The sequence below is a fragment of the Notamacropus eugenii genome, chromosome 5 (genome assembly GCF_028372415.1).
Source record: "Notamacropus eugenii isolate mMacEug1 chromosome 5, mMacEug1.pri_v2, whole genome shotgun sequence".
In the NCBI taxonomy this organism is placed as follows: Eukaryota; Metazoa; Chordata; class Mammalia; order Diprotodontia; family Macropodidae; genus Notamacropus; species Notamacropus eugenii.
The window spans coordinates 22,031,311-22,041,670 of NC_092876.1; the positions used below are offsets into that span (position 1 = coordinate 22,031,311).

The 10,360-nt window shown below is 39.4% G+C and overlaps 1 protein-coding gene across 1 annotated transcript in view; it reads right to left on the reverse strand.

The window, feature by feature from the left end:
• Positions 1-9,533: 9,533 nt before the first annotated feature.
• The window catches only part of LOC140508358 (uncharacterized), a 33,709-nt gene continuing 32,882 nt past the window's right edge, over positions 9,534-10,360 (reverse strand). The window contains exon 7 of the transcript XR_011968395.1: positions 9,534-9,863. The gene's annotated coding sequence lies outside the window, so the exon portion shown is untranslated. The remainder of the gene's footprint in view (positions 9,864-10,360) is intronic.

Sequence of the window (10,360 nt, forward strand, 5' to 3'; positions counted from 1 at the left end):
ACTATGTTGCAGTAATGCTTGCTTTATTCCATAAATTAAAAATAAAACAAAATGCAAAACCCAAGGAAGAGAATAAGGATGAGCACAATTATAAACCTTCTTTGAAATAAATTGGTACCTTGATTAGAGAAAGTAATACACGTGGGCCCATAATGGAGAAGAACATGCATTATAAGGACCTTGCTAATGTCTGTAGCAATAGCAAAATTAATTGGCATATCCCATATCCAAAACCAGTGTTTACTGGAAATTTAGATCAATGAAAGTGGTCAATGTAACCAATCTGCCAACCAGAGGAAGTCCAAGAAGCAGGTGAGACTATACCATATTGAAGTTTCAAAGGTGGGCTCCTTTACTGACAATGACATTGTAACTCCCATGTCCATCTCCAAATTTTCATTTCTTGTGAGGTGATAAATTTGATTATTTCTTTTAACAGAGTTTATGATGTCCCTGATAGGGACTAACCTGTTCCACGATGAATTGTATGCCATTGGAAGCTGCAGTGAAATTATTTCATTGATCCTACCTGAAAACTGTAAAGTCCTTAATTATCTAAATCTCTTCTCCTCAGGCCCCAATCATTCAGCCAAATTCATAGCCATGACCCAGAAATCTATATTAATACAAATTTCATCTGCCAACTCCCTGGGAATAGTATAGAAAATGGAAAACAGAAAATACAGTGGTTATGGGTCCTGAATATTCTGTATAGTAAATGGGTGAAATGATGTGTTTTGAAATGTCCTTGATAGGGACTATAGCATTAGCAAACTTAACTGGCACTTAACTCTCAGAGCCTGAATAGTTTTTAATTGCACTGAGAGCAATTCTATTGTCCTTAAGTGAGTTTTTACTGTGGCATGCGTGTGTGTGTGTGTGTGTGTGTGTGTCTGTCTGTCTGCCTGTGTGTGATTGGCTTGTTTGGCAGAATGGTGAATCCTATAGACCATTTCTCAGATTTAATGTTACCTACTTTCATAATTGAAGGAAATGCTCAATTTCAGTTAGAAGCTAATGAAAGTAAAGATGTATTTTTTTCTACGTCCAAGTTCACAGACCCAGGAAATGGATCTATGAAACTCCTGGGGATCTGCAGACCCCAGGTCAAAAATGCTTGCATTAGATTGAGAATGATAGCACAATCAGTTTGTTAAACAAAAGTAGGTAAGGAGCCATGTGGAATTAGACCATCCTGATTCTTCAAAGATGGAAATTAACTCTATTATGAAGAACACTGTTGCACAGAAGTGTCTATGTCATTCTTGGTTTTGGGGGACCATATACTTTTATACCCATTAAAACAGCTCCCAAGTCCAGATTGGTGATAAACCCAATTTCCAATGTCTGTATTTCTGGAAAATGCAGATCAAAATTCCAGAATCTGGAAACCCAATATCCAGTATCTGAGGTCACCAGCCTCCTTGAGGCTATGTCACTGGGTCCAATGTCTGGTGTAATGAGTCAATCAGAGATTGAGAGTTCAAATACACAACACACAATCAAGAGAGTTCAAATACATGATCTCTTTAATAAGAACATATTTATGTACTCCCAGGTAAAATTAATTTCCAAAATATTTAAAAAGACATGTAACTAAAATATAGTTGAAACAATTAATAATTTTAGCAAAGTAGTAGGATTTAAAGTAAATCCATATAAATAATCAGCATTCCCATAAATCACAAACTACAAAAAGAGACAGTGAGATACCCCATTTAAAATAATTCTAGACACTGTAAAATACCTGGGAGTCCACATGCCAAAACAAACCCAAGAACTATATAAACAAAATTATTAAAAAAATCCTTTTCACACAGATAAAATCAGATTTAAGTAATTGGAGAAATATTAATTGTTCAAGGGTAGGCAGGACCAATATAATAAAAATGACAGTTTTACTCAACTACTTAATAGATTCAATGCCACCCCAATTACAAAAACATGTTTAATGACTTTTTAGAAAAGATAATAAAATTCATCTGAGAAAGCAAAAGGTCAAGAATAGTTAAGAAACTAATGAAAAAATGTAAAAGAAAAAGCTTTAGCAGCACCAGATCTTAAACTATTTTAAGGCAGTAATTATCAAAACTATCTGATACTCACTAAGAACTAGAACAATGAAATAGATTAGACATACAATTTGTAACAACAAATAAACATAGTAACCTAAAATATAGTTACCTATATACCTATAGTTAACCTAAAATTGGGATAATAATTCATTATTTGGTAAAAAAAATTTTTTTTAGAGGAAACTGGAAAACAGTACAGCAGAACTGGACATAGAACTATTTACCAAGAAAAGGTCGAAATGGATATATGTCCAAGATATAAAGAGAGATATTTCATCCCACCTCCCCCAACCCAAAATTGCAGAGTAAAGACAGGAACTCTCCTGAGCTCTCCCTCAAACCTCTCCAAATATTTCTAAAATGACTCTAAACAAATTCTAGCACAGTAGAACACACAAGGTGACAGAGTGAAACAAATTTTCCAGCCCAAGACAACTTGGAAGATCAACAGGAAAGATCTATTGCACTGGGGTGAGAGTGGAGTGCAGTCCAGTGCAGGTCTCACCAGCACAGACCTGGCCACAGCAAAGCAAGAGCAAGCCTTGGGAGTGACTGAATCATCATCATCATCAGCTAATTTTGGAGCTCTCAGCCCACAGATGATAAGGGGTTCACACAACTGATTGGAAGGAGATTACAGGGTCTTTCTGCCAGCAGTGAGATAGGACTTGGTTGCTTTGCCCATACTGGGATCCTGGGTGGTAGTCTCCAGGTGAGGAGGAGCACTAGCATAGCAGAGCTTGCAGCTACAGAGTTTGCAGGGTACCCTCATAGTTTTAGGGCAGAAAAGAGTGCTTGCGGTTGCATTCCAAAAGGAAAGCACTTTCTTTCACATCCTGTATAGGTGATACCTGAAACCTGCTTTCAAATGCAAATCTCAATTGTTGTATTGAGCCTATACTCTCCGAATCAGAGACTCCATTCCTGGGCTTATACCATAAGAGAGCCAACAGTGAGAAGACAGTTCCCATATACACCACTTTTTGAGATATCAAAGAATTGGAAACAAAGTAGATGTCCACCAACTGGGGAATGACTTAAGAAATTGTGGTACATGAATATAACAGGATATTACTGTGCTATAAGAAATGATGTGTGTGATGAATACAGAGAAACATGGATAGAACTATATGAACCAATGAAGAGTGAGGTAAGCAGAAGCCAAGAAAACCCAATGACTTACAATGTAATTAGAACAACTATACCCATGAAAATCAAAAATGAATGTAACAGAATTACAAAGATCAAGAAGGATTCAAATGAAGAGATAGGAGAGGACAACTCCAGTTCACCTGTCATGGAGGTGGGAGGTCCACAGATATGAGACATTGCACATGTTTTTGAATATTTCACTGTTGATGAGTTGTGCCAATTGATTTTTTTCCTTTTTTCTTGGAGTTTAAAAAATACTATTTGTTATATGGGATGGCTCTTTGCAATTCATGAAGTGCCATGCACCCATATATATATCTCTAGTGACCAGCAAGCTCTTCTCCCATAGGGTAGTCCAGTCTCAAAGACATTGAAAAATCGCATTAGGAAAAAAAGACAGCAGAAGACCTCCTGGGAGGGAGAAAGTGATAGAAATGATGGGTAAGTGGAGAATACAGATGTGGAAATGGGCGATGAAGGATTTGGATTAACTTCTCATAGTGTCTGATCCCTTCTGCCTAGGTCTTTCAAATGTTTAGTTCTCTTCTCATTATATATCAATCAGTCAACAAATTTTTATCAAGTGCCTGCTCTGTGACTGACACTATGTTATGCCTTATCCTTTAGGAACTGGGAAAGCAAGATGAAAAGAATCCCAAGAAATCACCATGTGAAACTCAGATCTTCTCCCTATCATGAGCCTTCATGACCCCAAGCTGAAATAATAAAATTGTAGCAAATGTAAAGCATGCTTGTTTTAGGAAATGCCAGAGATACATCCTACTCCTGGGGTAGGGTTAGTACCTAATATGGGAAGACAACACCCTTAGGTGCTTAGAATGTTCTCATCCACATTAAGAATGAGTTAAATAGGGGACAATCGAGATGTTTTCACATAATCCTGGAATCTCAGAGTTGGAAGGGAGCTCAAAGACCACCCTTTCCAACCAGTACTTAAACAAGCACCCATTCTATAACCTAGAGAGCAGAGATACTACTTCTCAGGGCAGCCAACACTGGAGGACTACCTATCAGACATATTCTTCAATAGACTCTTTTACAGACTGGATCAGGTGGCCTCTGGGGTCCCTTCATATATTGTGATAAAATGAGGAGCCATTTTAAGTTTTGTTCAGCCAGGGAATAATATGAGAATTGAGCTTTAGAAAAATTAACCATAGGGGTGGGGCCAAGATGGTGAAGTAGAAAGACAGACCTGCTGTAGCTCTCCCCCCATAGTCCATAAAATGCCAGTAAAAAATGACTCTAAACAAATTCTAGACCAGCAGAACCCACAAAACAACAGAATGAAGGAGATTTCCAGCCCAAGACAGCCCCAAAGGCCAACAGGAAAGATCTATTGTACTGGGCTATGAGTGTGGACAGGACTGGAGCAGGCTTCAGGGCATGAAATCATGGGTAGCAGTTGCAGTTCCCAGATTTCTCAACCCACTAAAGCCAAAGACAGCTTCAAAGTTCAGTGAGAAAACTCTTTCACCTGGATGAGAGGGGGGTGTGGTCTGGCCCTGGCCCTGGCCCCAGGGTGGCAGCAGCCACTGGGGCAGCAGCATCCACTTTTGGAGCCCTATGCCTAAAGACCCTGGGGGAATTGGACAGCTGATCTGTGCATCAGTCCTTAGTGGAGGCCCTGGAGTGAGGAGGAGCACTGGCATGGTGGAGCTGGTGGAGGCTCTGGAGAGGGAACCCTACTCATAGATCCTGGGCAGAAAAGTGTGCTTGTGGTTATTCCCAAACCAGAGCACAGCCCAGGAAAGGAGTAAGCTCCTCTCCCTTGATTGTGCCACCTTGGAGGAACTGAGAACTTAAAGTTTCCTAGAGTATACCCCCAACTTGACAGAGGACTCAAATGTCAAGTAACTGTCAGGGAAAATGCCCAAAAAAGGGAAAAAATAAGATTATAGAAGGTTACTTTCTTGGTTAAAATGTATTTTCTTCCTTCCTTTTTTGATGAGGAAGAACAAAGCATACCATCAGAGGAAGACATAAAATCCAAGGGTTCTACATCCAAAACCTCCCAAGAATATGCAATGGTCTCAGGCCATGGAAGAACTCACAAAGGATTTTGAAAATCAAGCAAGAAAGGTGGAGAAAAAATTGGGAAGAGAAATGAGAGGCATGCAAGAAAATCATGAAAAGCAAGTCAATAGTTTGCTAAAGGATACCCCCAAAAATGTTGAAGAAAATAACACCTTTAAAAATAGACTAACCCAAATGGCAAAAGAGGTCCAAAAAAGCCAATGAGTAGAAGAAAGCTTTAAAACAAGCAGAATTAGTCAAATGGAAAAGGAGGTTCAAATGTCCACTGAAGAAACTAGTTCTTTAAAAATCAGAATGGAGCAGATGGAAGCTAATGCCTTTATGAGAAATCAAGAAATTATAAAACAAAACCAAACGAATGAAAAAATAGAAAACAATTTGAAATATTTCAATGGAAAAACAACTGAGCTGGGAAATAGGTCCTGGAGAGATAACTTAAAAATTATTGGTCTACCTGAAAACTATGATCACAAAAAGAGCCTAGACATCATCTTCCAAGAAATTATCAAGGAAAACTGCCCTGATATTCTAGAACCAGAGGACAAAATAGAAATGGAAAGAATTCACCAATCACCTCCTGAAAGAGATTCCAAATGGAAAACTCAGGAATATTGTAGTCAAATTCCAGAGTTCCCAGATCAGGGAGAAAATAGTATAAGCTGCCAGAAAGAAAGAATTCAAGCACTGTGGAAATACAATCAGGATAACACAGGATTTAGTAGCTTCTACACTAAGTGATTGAAGGGCTTGGAATACAATATTCCACAGGTCAAAAGAGATAGATAGGATTAAAACCAAGAATCACCTACCCAGTAAAACTGAGTATAATACTTCAGGGGGAAAAATGGAATTTCAATGAAATAGAAGACTTCCAAGCATTCTTGTTGGAAAGATCAGAGTTGAATAGAAAATTTGACTTTCAAATACAAGAATCAAGAGAAATATGAAAAGGTAAACAGGAAAGAGAAGCCTTATGGAACTAATTAAATATGAACTGTTTACAGTCCTACATGGAAAGATGTTATTTGTAACTCATGAGATCTTTTTCAGTATTAGAGCAGTTAGAGGGAATACATACATATCTCTCTCTCTCTATTTTATATATATATATATGTAGATGTGTATGAGTATGTATGTATGTGTATATTATATATATGTATGTATGTACATGTATGTATGTGTGTTTGTATGTGTACATATACACACATACACACACACATATATAGACAGAGGGCACAGGGTGAGCTGAATATGAAGGGAGAATGCCTAAAAAAATAAAATTTACTGTTGAATGGAATGTACTAGGAGTAAGAGAAAGGGAGAGGTAGAATATAACAAATCATCTCATATAAAAGAGGGAAGAAAGAGCTGTTACATATGGGATTTGGCTTAAGGAAGGAATATCATATGCTCAATTGGATATGGAAATATATTTTACTCTGCAGGAAGGCAAGGGGGAAAGGGATAGGAGAGGAAAGATAATAGAAGGGACAGCAAATTGGGGAAAGGGAAAATCAGAAGCAAACACTACTGCGGGAAGACACGTCAAGGGAGGGAATGTAATAAATTAAGGGTAAGATAGGACAGAGGGAAATATGGTTAGTCTTTTACAGCATAAATATTATGGAAGTGCCATGCATTGTTACACATGTATGACCTATACTGAATTGCTTCTTTTCTCAATGAGGGTGGGTGAGGAGGGAGCTCAATATGGAACCCAAAGCTTTAAGAATATATGTTAAAAACTGTTTTAGCATGCAACTGGAAATTAAGCCATACAGGCAATGGAGTATAGAAATCTATTTTGTCCTACAGGAAAATAGCAGGGAAGGGAGATGGAAGAAGGGTGGGTAATAGAAGGGAGGAGACACTGGAGTAACAGGTGGATGGGGTGCTTGCTGTCCTGGTGTGGGGGGTTGGAAGAGATGGGGAGAAAATTTTGAATTCAAATTCTTGTTGAAGTGAATGTTAAGAACTGAAAAAATAAATAAATTATATATTTAAAAAATTAACCTTAACAAGATCAATATGAAACAAAAGAAAAATTGTTGGTCAGTTTCTGATTCCTTGTGATCACATTTGGGTTTTCTTGGCAAAGATAATGGAATGGTTTGCCATTTTCTTCTCCAGCTCATTTTACAAATGAGGAACTGAGGTAAACAGGGTTAAGTGACTTGCCCAAAGTCATACAGCCATTAAGTGTGACAGGCCAGATTTGAACTCATTAAGATGAGTCTTCCTGACTCTAGGCACAGAACTGTATGCTAGCTGTGTCAAAGAGAAATGAGATGCCTACAAAATAGTGCCAATAAATCACACATAATGCATATCTGGGTTAGGTTTTGGCACTGGAACCATGATAATGAGAGATTTGACCATGTTACACCCCTGCTCAAAATCCTTTAGTGGGCCCCTGTTCCTTCAAGGATAAAATAAGCATGACTCAGCTTGTAAATGACAGTGATGATGATAACTAGCATTCATATCATACCTTCTGTGTCACTATGTTAAGTGCTTTACAAAAATCTCATTTGATCTTCACTACAACCCTGGGAAGGAGGTGTGTTATAAGCCCCCATTTTAAAGTCAAAGAAACTGAGACAAACATAGGGTAAGTAAATTTTACTGGGTCACAAAGTATCTGAGGTTCTATTTGAATTCAGGACTTCCTGATTCCAGGTATTGCCACTTAGACTGTGTATAAATGTTGCCACCCAATGGCCCTCCACAACCTCGATGCCATCCACCTACATTTGGTACCTTATATATTATTCCCCTTCCTGCCATCTATGTTTCTTCTATATATTTAGATCATTCCTTAAGTTACTCAGCCAATAAACATTTATTAAACTCCTACTAGGTGCCAGGCACTGTGATCTGTGCTAGGGTATGAACAAAGAGAAAAGATTGTCCTTCTTCTCAAGGAGTTCACAGTCTAACAAGAGACAACAGGTAAAACAACTCTGCACTAATTAGATGTATGTGGTATGGGTGAAATCATCAGTCTCACTCTCTCTTCCAGAGTCATTGAAGTCCAGGAGCAAGACGAAAGTCAAGAAAGTCTGTGGTCTGGGATGCAGTGGATGACCTTGGCATCTCTGATGTCTGACCAAGATCTGAGCATTCCACAGTGCCTGTTCATTCTCTCTCATGGCTTTTGGAACAAACTGTTTCCATCTCCCCTTTACACAAGGGAAATTCTTCACACTGTACAGGATATATTGAAAGTTCCTTAGATGTTATCTCATTTGATCATCAACATAAGTCTGTGAGATGATATTATTATCATTTTAGATATCAGGAAATTGAGGCTCCAAGATGTCCCCATAATTCATTTGGTTTTTTTTCAATCAAGTTAGTAAGGATAAAAAAAATGCAAGAGAGAAAAATAAGGAAATTACATTATGCTCAAAGGTATCCTAGACAGTAAGCAATGTAATTATAAAATGTCAAAACAACCAAATTCATAAAGGAAAAATGCTTGAAGGATAGGAAATGTAGAGAGACAGACTCCAGGGAAACTTCTCAGGTGAGCATGTCCTATTACAACGGTAGGTTTGCTCAGGCAATCCGCGTGTGTGTGTGTTAACATGTGTACAACCAGGGCCCTCATTATAGGTTAATGATTTCATCAGATAATTGGTCCCAGAGCTGTGACGAACTCGTCACCTGCACAAGACATGCCACTGTCTGCCAGGGGAACCAGGCATGTCCCAGAAGTCAGCTTCTGTTCCAGGTGTTAATCATGATCAGAAATTACTCCAACTTAATGAGAACAGTCAAACAAGAAGCCACATGCCACCAGGACAGAAACTTTCCTGGGCTCTGAGGGAGGAGTGTGTGAATGTCAGAGTCACAGAGAGGAGGAAATTCCTGTATCCATATCCCCAAATGAACTTTTTGGATTCTTTTCAGGCTTCCAAGTGTCCCTCCCACTCACAGCACACAGTATCCATTCCCCACAGTCCCTGGACTTGCAGTTGGTTGGCTGGTTGTTGTCCTTCATTCTGGAAGAGGACCAAAATGACATCACTATGCTCCAGTCGAGTTTCAGTGTGTGCGACTGTGACTGATCAGACTAATTCGAGCTCAGAAGGTTCTAGCACAGGTTGGGCAGAAACAGTCCCTGTGAATACTTGAAGTGGATTTTGCTGGAAGGTACTAACTAACTAAGGGTGGAAGTCCTTGGGGATGATTCAGGCTAGAGGTATCAAATGCCCCTCACATGTGGCCCCACAATACTCCAGTGCAGCCTGAACCAGATTAAAATGTAATTAGCAAATATTTAACAAAATCAACAAAAACACAAAACATAATGTAAAAATGTGGTTTCCAAGTCAATATGCACCCACAGGCACCCTCTTTTATGCTGCCACGGCCCCCACCCTCCCCGCTTTTTATCTGTTTGACACTTCTGGTCCAGGCCACAGCCTGAATCCGTGTTCTGATGGCCAGCTTGGAAAGAGCACAGGAGAGTCATGAGGAGTGGGCTGGCGTCCATCGTGCTGGCATTTCAGGGCCTTCACAGACCACTCCTCAGAAAGACAAGTCCTCCACCGCTGACACATGGCTCTTGCCCTTAAAAACCAAACAAACTTCAGACGAGATCTTTGTTCATAAAGAGCGCGTCCCTAGACAAAGTAAGATGACTGAGGATCACTCAAAAGCCCCGCTCTTGGCCCTGTGCCCCCTCCCTTCGATGTCCACAGTAATTCAGCTGCCACCTGGCCTACTCCCACCCCAATCTTAAAGAAAAAGTTCCCAAAGGAGGGGAAGAGGGGGCAGGTGAAAAGGAAAGAGTGAACCTTACTCTTATCAGATTGGGCTTAAGGAGGGAATAACATGCACACTCAATATGGTATGAAAGTCTATCTTACACTACAGGAAAGTAGGGGGGGAAGGGGATAAGTGGGGGTGGGGGATGATAGAAGGGAAGGCAAAGGGGAGGAGGAGGTAATTAGAAAAAAGCACTTTTGAGCAGGGACAGGGTCAAAAGAGAGAATAGAATAATTATTATTTATTACAGCCTTTCACACCATGACCATTATGAAAGTGTTTTGTATGATTACACATAT